This window comes from Sciurus vulgaris (genome assembly GCF_902686455.1).
Source record: "Sciurus vulgaris genome assembly, chromosome: 2".
Lineage (NCBI taxonomy): Eukaryota > Metazoa > Chordata > Mammalia > Rodentia > Sciuridae > Sciurus > Sciurus vulgaris.
This window is the reverse complement of record NC_136462.1, coordinates 23821692-23836614: the sequence shown is the minus strand read 5'-3', so window position 1 is coordinate 23836614 and position 14923 is coordinate 23821692. Positions and strand designations below refer to the sequence as shown.

Below are 14923 nucleotides of genomic sequence, written 5' to 3'. Positions count from 1 at the left end.
TGGGGAGATACTATAGAATTAAACTCCCCTTTTTGCTGCCCTATATCACAGGGTCAACAGGACGCATGACTGGTGATGATAACCTGAGCCCTTGATTAAGGTAAAGTGGTGTCTGCAAAATTTCCTTTTCATACTGTATTTGTTAGCAGAGTCATTAAGCCCAGTTCACACTCAAAGTTTGGAGAATTACTGTCCACCTCTCAGAGAAAGAATATCAAAGGTGTTAAAATAAGTTAAAACCATCACAGTAATTATACTGAAAGATACAATGAGACGTACATAAATTGTAGCTCAGAGTCAGACGTACAGTTATTAATGAATGTTTATTAACCATTAATGAATGATTTAGACTTTACATAAGACTATATAAGGGGATACAGTACACTTGTCAAACCTCCATAGAAATGTTCTATCTAATTCAACTCAGCTATTCCACACATCAGGGAGTCTTCTCTGCTCCCCTACATCTTGTCCATCTCACTACTGGGTTTCTCTGAAGCTTCTAATCCTTTGCCACAAGTCCAAGTTATCAATTTTGAATATTTAAACTCATAAATACTAACACCCTGATTCCCCCTACCCTGTAAATAAAGGATGCATCACTTCAACAGGACTCATTCTCCTTAAAGGGCGGGATGAGAAATAATTATCTTAATCTTCACATTAATACATATTTATTCCAATCTTCATTCCTCATAATAATTTTAATTAATTTTTAAGGAATTAAAATATCAATAATCTGACCCTTAATCAAAAGTATATTTTCTAGTACATAGAATTATACCCTATAAAGCATAATTCTTCTGAAAGTCAAATGTCTGTTTTTTTCGAAAATCCAAAAGTCCATATTTGAACTGGCTCAATAAAACAACATCTAATTCTCTTGGATAGGAATATCCTAAAATAATCCTGCATTATCTCTTTCTTCCTTACTTTCCACCTTTCAATACCTAATCAGCTATTTATAATATCACTTTTCCAAAACATGTTTCTGTTATAGCCCTACTGACTACCTAAAACTTTAATCCTCTTTTTTAATTTCTTTTACTCTAAACACGTAAGTCTAGGAAATTTTAGTCAACGAGAGCTTATATACTATTGTTTTCACTAAGAGGAGCAAAAGTGAAGTACTAAGGAGCAATCCAAAGCAAATTACTGAACTTCTACCATATTATCAAGAAATGCCATTAAGCTTAAATACTATCTCTACTTTCTATAACCATGCATCAGTAAACAAGTAAACACAGATGCAATATTCTAGCCCAGAATATTGAAACAATTTTTCTACATTATCTATTTCAAAATGAAAGACAGGAACATCTAACTCATAAGACCTATTTATTAAATATATATTGATGTACTTTAAACTTCTGAAAACAGTAAATACTCAAGAAGAAGAAATGTTTAAATTAACTGAATCAAAATTACAAACCATTTCTTTAAACCTTAATAATAAACTTTAACTCATTTACTACCTTTAAGGTGTACGACTGTACTGGGTTTCTTTTCCATTTGACTTAGATCAAGCAACTTAGAATTATATTAAAACCGACCCAGTAAAAGCAGTTATAAAAGGAGAAAAATCCATCACATGCCAATGAATTTCTATTACTGTTATTTTGCCCTTTAAAACTTGTTTTTTTCTGAAGAATAGTTTAACTGTAAAGTTATCGTGTGCCCTGCTCTAGTATTCAGATTGTCTTTTACATTTTCAAGATCACAGCAACAACACTGAGCCTTAATAGAGGGTCCCTGGGCAACATTTAAGTCTTTAATAACAATATTTTTTTTTCCTTAAGTATGCCTATTTCCATTAAAAAGACTAATGTACTGAGTATTGTACTACAGAAGTTCCTTAGAAGTAGATGATTCTGAACTCTTATGGTTGTATATAATCAAAAACTGCAGCCTTCCTTTTAGAAAGTAAAAGAACGGGGAAAGGAAAATGTGTGTAGATGTGTCATCTAACCATAAATACTACTACAACTTTGACAATAAACCTGTTTATCAAGAGGTTCTAGCAGATAACACACTCAAAGACAGAACAAATAGAGAATTACAGGCCCTCTGTCTGCTTCAAAAGGACCAGCAAGCTTGCTTATAATGATAGCACTGGAATGAAATAAAAAGATCACATGTTAACTCCCACAGGCCACTGAAATTCCCAGAGAAAAATTAGGAAAGTAAACTATCCCAACTCATCTGATCACTCAGCAATACTACAACTGCATGCCTTTGGTCACAAGAGCAAGAACACGTAGATGACTCACTGGTAAACCCACAAGACTATGAAGACATGAGACTGCAGGGCAAACTGTACGTCAGTACAAATGTACTTGAAGGTACAAACTGTCAGGCAGATTATATTTTCAGTCAACAATAAAGAATTAAGAAGTTATGTTACCAAGAACTAGAAAGTATCTGTTCTTACTATCTTTTTAAATATAAATTCTTTAAGTAAGTACAAAATTCAGCAAATATTTTAAACGTCGTAGAACATAAGATCCTAATCCAAATTAGAACCCAAAAATTATAAATTAAAATTATAAGTTGCTAGATTTCTGTATATTAAAAATTTTAAATAGCTTTAAGAATATTTATTCTACTTCAAATCAAACAAAAAAAAAGTCCATAGTATGTATAAAATCCTATGAAGGAAATTTTAATTAGATAATTTTTAAAAGATGGAAGTCTGATGACCAGCTCCAAAATTCTCTGTAGAAGCTAACCCAAGATGGAAAACCAAACATAATAAGATAATTCAGATTTTGAAAAGGAATATATATGCATAATACAAAAAGACATTGTTGCTTAAAATAAGCATTAATCATTTAAATTAACATAGATTTATTTCTGTCAAATTCTGTGAATTTCCAAATTGTTTTTCCTAAATCACATTAGAGATTCCTCCTCCATTAGAAATCATAGAAAATGTTAGCTTAATTCATACAGTTAGAGATTATCTGTGCCAACAAAAACCAATTCCAAAAAATAATGTATCTTTTCAAGGTAGAAAGCAATATATTCATATTCTAAATCCCTGATCCTATACCCAGTTCAAAAATTACTAGATGGATTCTACTGAAATTGTTCAAGAAACTTATTTTTCAGCCATAACCAAGGGGGGGAAATCTTACCAAAAGGTGCTACTTAAACAAAAAAACTCACTGGAGTAAGCAAAAATGGAGCTGCATGATGAAAGTACTAATTCAATATCAATACTATAATGACACTATACCCATTCGAGGGACATGAAAGTAAAGGAGAAATTTTTAAAACTTGCTGCCAGTTGAACTATGTGTCTTTTCCAGATTCAAGTGGTGAGCACATACCCAGTAAAGTCACAAAATGCAACATTCCTGGTTTTTAAAAGATTATAGTAATATCTGAAATCATATTCTTAAGTGGGATTTATTAAAACAAATATTTTTTGCTGAGAGTAGTTATAATCCTTAATAATGTTCCATAAAGATATCTGAAGTTTTCAAACATAAAACTCAAAAGTTTCTGAGAATGGCCTAGATGTCTGATGTCTTTTTTGCTTTTTCCTCTTCTTATATGATAAGGTGTTTACTATACTACTTCAGTAATACAAGTGCTCTTAAAGAAATTACTGTAGTAGAATCAATGGGCACTTATTATTGACCTATTTTCCCCAAGGAATGAGCAAACTTCTCAGTTCCACTGTGAATATTTTTAGGGAGTCCATGACTGTTTAGGGCACCTGGAGCCAATGAAGCCAAACAAGGTCATGGGTTCAATCACTGTGAGAGCCAATTTCCTTTGCTCTGTTCCATGGCCACAATCTTTACCCTAAACCTTAGCCAAAGGCCACATGGAAGATTAACTAGGCCAGAGATCATGGATGAATCAGCAAAAATCCACTACCATGACTATAAAAATAACTCAAAAATAAAACCCCTGTTAACTAGTGTCAGGATTTCATTTTTCAAATGTTATAAAATGTGCCTATCTGGAAAACAAAACCTTAATTATTGCACAAAAAGTTGATATGCTAAAAGACATACAAGTCATTTAACTCCTTTAATTCAAAAACAATAACAGCAATAAGTATTATTCCCTAAAATGCCATTGCTTTTACTGGAACAGATTTTATTTTTATGCAATATTTTACTTAAAATTTTGCAAGTAAAGTTAAATGTGAGCCCAACAAGTGCACTTTCCAGGATTTCCTTCAAAATCAAAAAGCAAGTGGAGGGTCTGTTTTTATCCAGTAGTTTCCTCTCAAAAAAGAGATCATAGTTTTATTAGAAATCCAGGGCAATATGATCCTTCATTTGACTTTCTAAATATGGGACCACTGAGTTAGAACTGTTGACAAACAGAAGATAGTAGATAATTATGGAAATTTAATTTAGAACTTCTCAAGTTTTATATGTCTTATAAAAGAAAGCCCTGTAAATATACAACATCTTTCATTGTTCTGAGTTAGAAGTTGTTATTTTATGCCTTTGAATTTGGGGTTTTTTAAAAACAATTTTCTAATAAAAATAAAACAGTACTAAGTCAACGAATAAATCTATCTGTAGCAGAGTGATCTTTGTTTGCACAATATTACCATGCACTCAGTAGTTGCCCAATAAATATTAATTGATAATGATGGAAAAGGACTTTATAAACAGATGGTCTAGCATAAATTCACTGAAAATGTAGATAGAAACATTCCACTCTTCAAGAAAAGCATAACGTAGGAATTAAACAAGTCCTACACACAGAAAATCTCAGTCTATTGTCAGGCAGCTGTTCAGTCAACAAGAACACAGACATTTTTCATCATCATCATAGCATTAACAGCATTAAATGTCTGTTTGCATATGGTGCTGCACAAAGGGACACACAGAGATTCTTGCTAGCCTTATTTGTTATAATTTACGGTGACCATATTGGCAAGAACAAATACATACACCCAGCAAAATACATGTAATCAAACAATACTTTGAGATCTAGTAATACGTGATATGAACACAAAATGCATGTCAGGCTTAAACACACAGAAGAGCAGCAATAAGAGGTTTTATTTATAATGTAAAACTACACTATTTCCAAACAGAATTTGAGGTGCTTTACAAGAACACCTACACATATACTTAAATAATAGGTATGGTAAAGAAAGATGAGAACATAATAGAGAAAATAAATAACAGCTCCTCAAGAAATTAAAGTACATGTTCAAAATAGTGATAAGGGAAAAAGAAGGAAGGGACCAAAAAAATCTTCTAAAGACTAAATTCGAACAGGGGAGGAACAAGGGAGCGATAAGCTTATTGATTAACCCAGGAAAACATCCTGATAAACACAACTTTTTCGAAAATACTTGAACAATTAAAACAAAGTGTAAGTACCTAAGATAGAATTTGGGAGAAAGAAAATTGAAATGAGGAGGTGAAAGAGGGCAGGAAGTGCATAGTAAGCACAACCAATAGCCTTAAGTAATATTTCCTTAATAAAGTAAAAAGCCTAAGAACACATGGCATAAGCGTTAATTATATAGACTATAGGAATTTCAGGACAACTTACATCTTACACCTCATCTCATAAAACTGCACCCTTCAAAGGAATCCAGAGGCTAACAATTGGTATGCTAATTCTTCTAAAATGTAGAATGTATTTCTAAATTTTCAACTTTAGTTTTATCATTATACCAAACTCCTGAAATATATTCTCAAACTGGAATCTTCTTTAATCAAACCAGATTTCCCAAAACTAGAAAGACAATATGGCTTGGGCAGAGTTCTGTCTACTTTATCTATGAACCAGCCAAGAAGTTTTCCCTGTATAGAAATTCAAGAATCAAGTACAAAACTAAAACAAACACCTCCAAAGTTTCTTTATTTGCTTTAATTTAGTAGTATTTATGTTATTTATTTATTTGTTTGTTTAGTGGGTGTGTGTGGTGCTGGGAATCAAGCCCAGGGCATACTAGGCAAATACTCTACCATTGAGTTATATCTCCTGGCATCTCTGAATTCTCTTGCAACTTCTTTTCTAGAAGTTTTAGTAGGGAAATTTCACTGGAAGAGTATTAAAAGTGTTTTAATGTCATCTGAAATAATCAAAATCTAAGAAAACAGAATACAGGTTAAATGAGTGGGTGGGAGGAAAGAGGAAAATCAAGGGAGAAAAAAAACAAGAAACACTAAGAAATATGATATCATTTGGACATGTACATTGCAAGCTGTGCCAAACAGCATTCAAACACTTTTGAAAGATAAATCCCATAATAGCCAATCATACTTTCCTATCCATTTCCTTCCTTCCTCTCAGCATGCTGACATTAATGGTTCCTTCTCGACCTTGCAGAGAACAGTGCTTACTTCATTCTTGCCAAGAAATAAATAATAATAATCCACAGGTAACAAACATAAAGGAGAGAAGAAAACAATTAGCATGGTGTAAAATGATAAGACAAAGAGCAATAGTGTGAATCAAAACTACAGTAAGTCAGAATTTAAATAAGCACTTCAGCTATTGATTGGTAAGAGTGCTTGATATGTAGCAATAAGAAATGAGGCATAATCACACTCATAAAAGTTCCTATAATGATTTGAAAATGCAAAGTCATAGCAAAAACAAAGTCTGTTTCACCCAAACTTTCTCCAAAGGTCCTGGAAGAAGTAACTATTTTCCATATACATGACCATGCAACTAGACTATTGAACTTACTGAATTGCAATGACTGTTAACATCTCTATTTTCTCCAGTAAACTGGGAGTCCAGAAAAGTGAAGGCAGTGTTTCAGGGAACTTTAAATCCCTACTTGACCACACAATATCTGGCACATAGTAGGTACATGACAGTATTGGCCAAATGAATATTTTACTAAATACTGTTCTGATTATGACATGCAACATTCATTCATTCATTCATTCATTCATTCAAGAAACTCTAATGGCAGGTGGGATGGGGGGCCCTACTCCATATTAGGCACTGGACCAGGTATTGGAGACTCAGCAATGAGCAAAAGAGATGGAGTGCCTACTTTCATAAAGCCGGTATTCTAGCCAGGGGGACAGACAGATGATAGGTAATGAAAAATATGATGAGGGAAAAGGAAAGCAGTGTAACATGCTCAGGAATGAAAAGGGGTATTTTTTTCTAGGATAGTTGATAAGAACTCTTTAAAGCAGAGTTTGGAATGTCATAAGGGCACAAGTAACCCAACTGTTTAAAAGTTGAAAAATCCTGGCTCTGGTAACAGAAAGTACAAATGTCCAAAAGTAGTAAGTGCCCCACCATGTCCTTGGAATAGCAAGAAGGTCAGTGTAGTTCATCTAGAATTAGAAGAGGAAGAACAATAGGGAATACCGATGAGAAGAATTCAGGAACCAATCAGAGGGTTCAGATTTTAAATCTGATAAAGAAACCACTGATGGATTTTTTTAAAAGATGTGCCATGACCTGAATCTGTGGGAGAAAGACTGTAAGGAGGTAACAGGGAAACAGGGCAGTTACCGAAATATAGTCCAAGAGGGAGAGGACAGTGGTGAAAAGAGCAAAGAGCCAGAGTAACAGTGAATAACTATCAATTCAGAAAATATTTTTAAAATAGATCTGATAAAATTTAATAACAATGTCTAGACGTGAAGAAGATTAAAGGAGAAAACATGGACATAAAGGAAACATATAAAGGTTTAAAAACCAAAGTAAAATTATTTGTTATCAAGATGACTACTCACCTTTTAAAGAAGACATACATGAGGTACTTATCTGGATGAACCACACAAAAAGGTAAGATTTAGCACCTTCTGAACAAGTTCATAGGTTAGAAGGGGAAAAAACAGGAAACCAACTTCAAAGACCCAAGTCTATCCTGGCCTTGTGGTTTTAAACCACAACATCACTATGACTTGATTCCTATCCAAGACTGATCCTGGTTAGCAAGGCTTCAGATCTCCCTCTTAGGTAAGAAACATGACACTGTATAGCTGTTTTTCTCACTATCATATAAGATCCATCAATACTAAGTGTCAACACTATTCTAAAACTTAACCATATTATGTACAAAGATATACTGAAAATTACCCAAGAAGTATCTCATTTCTTGAACAGTTTCAATACTGAAAAAAAAAAAAGGATTCAGAATACTTAATAGAAATATAAATTAACAAGATACTCAATGAGTCAAAAGAGAACTATAACAGACCCTTCTGTCACGTAAAGGAAAACACACACACATACACACAAGATTAGTCAAAGGAAAAATAAATAGCATTGAAACACATATGGAAAATGATAATAATTGGAGTGCATGGATAATAGAGTACAAAATTCATTGATAATTAAGGACAAGAAAATGATCACTAGGATAAAGAGGTTTGGGTTTAGATAAGACAAAAATTTAAAAAGAGTATCTTTGGGATATTTCAGTTCATTTCAGAAACATAAAAAGTGAAAAGAAGTCAGGGATATGTGATTCCAGTGAAATAAACTCCCATATCAAGTTATATAAAAAGTTTATTGCATAGAGGAAAGGAAGAAGAAACACTGAATAGGAAGCATGAAAGAATCTATCGCCAGGGCTGGGGTTGTGGCTCAGTGATAGCATGTGTGAGGCACTGGTTTGGATCCTCAGCATCACATAAAAATAAATAAATAAATAGATAAAAAGATCTAAAAACAGAATCTATAACCAAAATACACAGAAATGACAATTTTAAAGTTAGAATACAGCAGGTGTTTAATGTCTGTCATTTTATTTTTCAACAGCAGAAAGCAATAAAGTTTCAAATTTAAATTTTAAACTAGCAAATAGTTAAAAGGTTAGATTTACCCCAGTTGCAATGTTTATGAGAAGTACATTTTCAGGAAGCCCTGAGACCTGATGGTATGTATTTGTAAAAATCAGTTTTATAAAATCAGATTCTACAAAATATATAGAATCAGTTTTCAAGTAAGTTGGGCAACTTCAATAAAAAAAAAAAAAAATTCCTCTTAGGTCACAATTGATGATTCAATACTGACGCCTAGTGGCTAAAAGCATGTGGTCATTTCCTAATAAGTATGTATCCTATAACTTTTATCAATTCAATCTGAAACACTGAATGTGAAGTATGTAAAAAACATAAATTAAGAGATCTTGTCCTTACAAACTTCAGAAAAAGCATAAAGGAAAATTCTCTACCTGAAAGTTTCTTTAAAAGTCTTTTCTGTCCATTATTTGCAGCATCTCAAAACAAAAGTCCCCCAAACCATTTGCTGTTGATCAATTAGCAGTATGAAATGTCAGTTTACTCACATTGACAATGCTGAATTCACATTTCTCTGGAAATAGTATTTCAGAAATATAAAGAAGTCTTACTTTTAGAATTTGTGTATCTGGGTAGATCCATTCTAAATGTTGTTTTTTTGCTTAACTTTGTTATATACTAAAATATCCGAAATCCAGCTCTGTCTTTATGAAGTTTTTAATATAATTTGGAAACCAGCAAGCTACTATGAAGTGTTTTTATTAAATCAAATTTTGTTTGAGACTAAATTCTTATAGAATGTTTGTGGGACTTCACTACTATACATTAAACTCCAAAGAAGTTAAAATTGGTTAACACTTTCTTCTCCGCAAGAATGGGAGCAAAATACAATGTATAAAAACCTTCAGTTGAAAACAAATTTTTGTCAGGTGTTATATGCAGCTAAATAAACATTTACATTTGAAAACAACATTCCTTCTTTCAGCAACTATTTATTGAGTATTAACATACTATGAGATTAACACAGTACCCGATGTCTCAGAAACAGGGGTGAGCAGTATGGACAAAGTCCCTGCCAGGGAAGTTCACAGTCTAGTGAGGAAGGCATACAATAACATAAAAAAGCAATGATGATAATTTGGGCTAAGCACTATATAAAATGAAGTAATGTGGAATAGTGAATAATGGGGGAGTATAAAGAGGGGAGAGGCAGGAAAGTTCTTTCTGAAAAGATGACAATAAAGTCAGAAGGATGAGGGATAAATTATGTTGCTTCAGGAAAAAAATGCCCCAATAAGACACTGAAAATAAATCTCTATGGTCAGGACACAGGTTGCGTAGCATAATTTATAATAACTATATTCAAATTTCTGAATAGCCACCAAAAGTGTGGAAATACAATCTACAACTTTAATACCAACAAAATACAAAAATAAATATACAAAATACTTCAATCAACAGAAAAAAAAGGGCAAAATAAACAGAAGACATTTTCAAATATATCAATAATCATAATCCATATAAGCTGGAAATCTAGCCAATAAAGATGTAAATTTAACTGATTAAACTTTCTGCTCCTTCAGTCCAGTTAAAAGGTATTTATAAGAAAAAAAAAACTTCAGAGAAAGGCAAAGATAGAAAAAATGACATGCCATGAAAACAGAAACCTTAAGAATGGTAATACTAAGGCTCACCGGACAAGTTTTTATTTTTTTTTAATAAAAGACTTGAATTAAATTATAAGGAAAACACAGGCTCTAAATAGACAAAACAAAACTAAAAACCATAGTGAGAAATTGACAATCAAAATGAGAGGCTTTAGACTGATACATTAAAAAAGACAGAAAAAAGAATAAAAATTAAAATAAAAAAGGAACACAGAAGAACAAGCCACATTTACAAGCTTGACCATACAAAATTTATATTCGAGTATGTATGTGTCACATATTAACACCAGAAATTCTGCACCCAAAAACAGAATATCTATTACTTTCTTTGCAAAAAAAAAAAAAAAAAAAAAAGGCCATAAGTAGGCCAAAATAAAGAATTTTAATTAAAATTGTCTTAAAATAAATATAAACAAATACTTTAAAATTCCAAAATATACTCCTAAATAAGTCTTGGTACAGGAAATCATAATAAAAATTATGAAAGACTAAGAAAAAGCTACCCTATAATAGTAAAGACCTGCAGAAATTTGATGATGTATTTACAGAATTAATTTTAAAAAAAGAAAAATAATTGAGTATCTAATGTGCAATCCTAAAAAAATGACTCTATAAGAAAAAATAGAAGGAAAGTAATAAAGTTAATTGCAGACAATGATGACTAAATAAATAAAGTTGATCAAAAGGAAAATTAATAAAATGAGTAATATTTCTAACAAGACAAATGAAAAGGGGAAAGTAATAACTAAATAATACTAAAGGGTTATAATTGATTTATAAAGTAAATTTTAAAACAAATAAAACAGGTAGCTTATCAAATCATGAGTTAGTTACCAAGTTAAAGAAGGCTATACAAACCAATAAACATTATAATAACTGAAGACTTCAGGTATTGAAAAGATAACAAGTACACAGTTTTACAAGAGTTTTAAAAGCAACTCTTTTAAAAGAGATAATCTTTCTCTCAAAGAACAAGGAAACAAAAGGAATCTATCCAACTTATGTTATAAGATTAATATAACCTCACTTCTAAAACCAAAAAAGGTAGTGCAAAGAAAATTATACACTGATCTCAATCACAAACATAAATATAAAACTACTAAAGAAAACATTAGCAAATTACTTCAGCAATGTAAAAAAAATCACTATATTATAACCACATGAATTTCTCAGGAATGCAAGGAGAGTTCATATCTAACAAACACAGTCAATCATTTAAATCAATCACATTTAAATATCAAAACTGAAATAAGGCTGCAAAAGTATTTGATAAATTTCACAATTAATCATAATTTTAAAAGAAAACAAGCAACAGAAACACAAAGCTCCTTTGCCACAAAACCCAGGGTAAGTATCATAAAATGAGGTTAACACTTCAGAAGTATACAATAAAGAAATAAGTCAATTAGCCACACTAACAAAGAGAAGACAAGAGAAAACCCAAATCACTAAAATTCGGAATGAACAAGGAAATATCACAACAGACACGATTGAAATACAAAACATAATTAGAAGCTATTTTGAAAATCTATACTCCAACAAAATAGAAAATTTCGAAGACATCAACAGGTTTCTAGAGACATATGAATTGCCTAAACTGAACAAGGAGGACATACACAATTTAAATAGACCAATTTCAAGTAATGAAATAGAAGAGGTCATCAAAAGCCTACCAACAAAGAAAAGTCCAGGACCAGATGGGTTCTCAGCCGAGTTCTACAAAACCTTTAAAGAAGAGCTCATTCCAATACTTCTCAAAGTATTCCATGAAATAGAAGAGGAGGGAACCCTCCCAAACTCATTCTATGAAGCCCATATCACACTGATACCTAAACCAGACAGAGACACATCGAGGAAAGAAAATTTCAGACCAATATCCTTAATGAACATCGACGCAAAAATTCTCAACAAAATTTTAGCAAATCGCATACAAAAACATATTAAAAAGATAGTGCACCATGATCAAGTGGGTTTCATCCCAGGGATGCAAGGTTGGTTCAACATCAGGAAATCAATAAATGTCATTCACCATATCAATAGACTTAAAGTCAAGAATCACATGATTATTTCAATAGATGCAGAAAAAGCATTTGATAAAATACAGCACCCCTTCATGCTCAAAACACTAGAAAAAATAGGGATAGTGGGAACATTCCTTAACATTGTAAAGGCCATTTATGCTAAGCCCATGGCTAATATCATTCTAAATGGTGAAAAACTGAAAGCATTCCCCCTAAAAACTGGAATAAGGCAGGGATGCCCTCTTTCACCACTTCTATTCAATATCATCCTTGAGACTCTGGCCAGAGCAATTAGACAGACCAAAGAAATTAAAGGGATACGAATAAGAAAAGAAGAACTCAAACTATCCCTATTTGCTGATGATATGATTATATACTTAGAGGAACCAGGAAATTCCACCAGAAAACTTTTAGAACTCATAGGTGAATTCAGTAAAGTAGCAGGATATAAGACCAAGGCACATAAATCTAATGCATTTTCATACATAAGTGATGAATCTTTGGAAAGAATAATCAGAAAAACTACCCCATTCACAATAGCCCCGAAAAAAATAAAATACTTGGGAATCATTCTTACAAAAGAGGTGAAAGACCTCTACAATGAGAACTACAGTACACTAAAGAAAGAAATTTAAAAAAACTTAGAAGATGGAAAGATCTCCCATGTTCTTGGATAGGCAGAATTAATATTGTCAAAATGGCCATACTACCTAAAGTGCTATACAGATTCAATGCAATTCCAATTAAAATCCCAATGACGTACCTTACAGAAATAGAGCAAGCAATTATGAAATTCATGTGGAAGAATAAGAAACCCAGAATAGCTAAAGCAATTCTTAGCAGGAAGAGTGAAACAGGGGGTATTGCAATACCAGATCTTCAACTCTACTACAAAGCAATAGTAACAAAAACGGCTTGGTATTGGTACCAAAATAGAAAGGTAGATCAATGGTACAGAATAGAGGACACAGACACAAACCCAAATAAATACAATTTTCTCATACTAGACAAAGGGGCCAAAAATATGCAATGGAGAAAAGACAGCCTCTTCAACAAATGGTGCAGGGAGAACTGGAAATCCATGTGCAACAGAATGAAACTAAACCCCTATCTCTCACCATGCACAAAACTAAACTCAAAATGGATTAAGGACCTCAGAATCAGACCAGAGACCCTGCATCTTATAGAAGAAAAAGTAGGTCCAGATCTTCAACATGTCGGCTTAGGACCAGACTTCCTCAACAGGACTCCCATAGCACAAGAAATAAAAGCAAGAATCAATAACTGGGATAGATTCAAACTAAAAAGCTTTCTCTCAGCAAAGGAAACTATCAGCAATGCAAAGAAAGAGCCTACAGAGTGGGAGAAAATCTTTGCCAATCATACTTCAGATAGAATACTAATCTCCAGAATCTATAAAGAACTCAAAAAACTCTACACCAAGAATGCAAATAATCCAGCCGACAAATGGGCTAAGGAAATGAATAGACACTTCACAGAAGAAGATCTACAAGCAATCAACAATCATATGGAAAAATGTTCAACATCTCTAGTAATAAGAGAAATGCAAATCAAAACCACCCTAAGATTCCATCTCACCCCAATGAGAATGGCGATTATCAAGAATACGAGCAACAACAGGTGTTGGCGAGGATGTGGGGAGAAAGGTACACTCATACATTGCTGGTGGGACTGCAAATTAGTGCAGCCACTCTGGAAAGCAGTGTGGAGATTCCTTAGAAAACTTGGAATGGAACCACCATTTGACCCAGCTATCCTATTCCTTGGTCTATACCCAAAGGACTTAAAAATCAGCATACTACAGAGATACAGCCACATCAATGTTCATAGCTGCTCAATTCACCACAGCCAGATTGTGGAACCAACCTAGATGTCCTTCAATTGATGAATGGATAAAGAAACTGTGGCACATATATACAATGGAATATTACTCAGCCATAAAGAATGATAAAATTATGGCATTTGCAGGCAAATGGATGAAATTGGAGAATATCGTGCTAAGTGAGATAAGCCAATCTCAAAAAACCAAAGGTCGAATGATATCGCTAATAAGTGGATGAGGACACATAATGGGGGGAGGGAAGGGTTAGTGTTAGGGTTAGAGTTAGGGTTAGGGAGGGGGACAAGAATGGAAGAAGGAAGGACTGTATGGAGGAAAAAGAGGGGTGGGAGGGGTGGGGGAAGGGAAAAAATAATAGAATGAATCCAACAACATTACCCTATGTAAATTTATTATTACACAAATGGTATACCTTTATGCCATGTACAAACAGAGAAACAACATGTATCCCATTTGTTTACAATAAAAAAAAAAGAAATAAGTCAAGAATTCTTGCTATCTATGTCCTATTCAGCATTGTACTTTAGTTTCTAACCATGCAATAGGACTAAATTTGAAAAACAAAAGAGAATAATAAAGAGTATAAATTACCTTAAATTGCAAGTGATTACTGAAATAGCATACATGAAACCACTAATAAATTATAAAAACTAATAAGAACATTGA

The 14923-nt window shown here is 32.8% G+C and overlaps 1 protein-coding gene across 13 annotated transcripts in view; it reads right to left on the bottom strand.

Annotated features, from left to right (window-relative positions):
- CEP128 (centrosomal protein 128) overlaps nucleotides 1–14923 on the bottom strand; it is a 418511-nt gene that overhangs the window by 316343 nt on the left and 87245 nt on the right. The window lies entirely within an intron of this gene.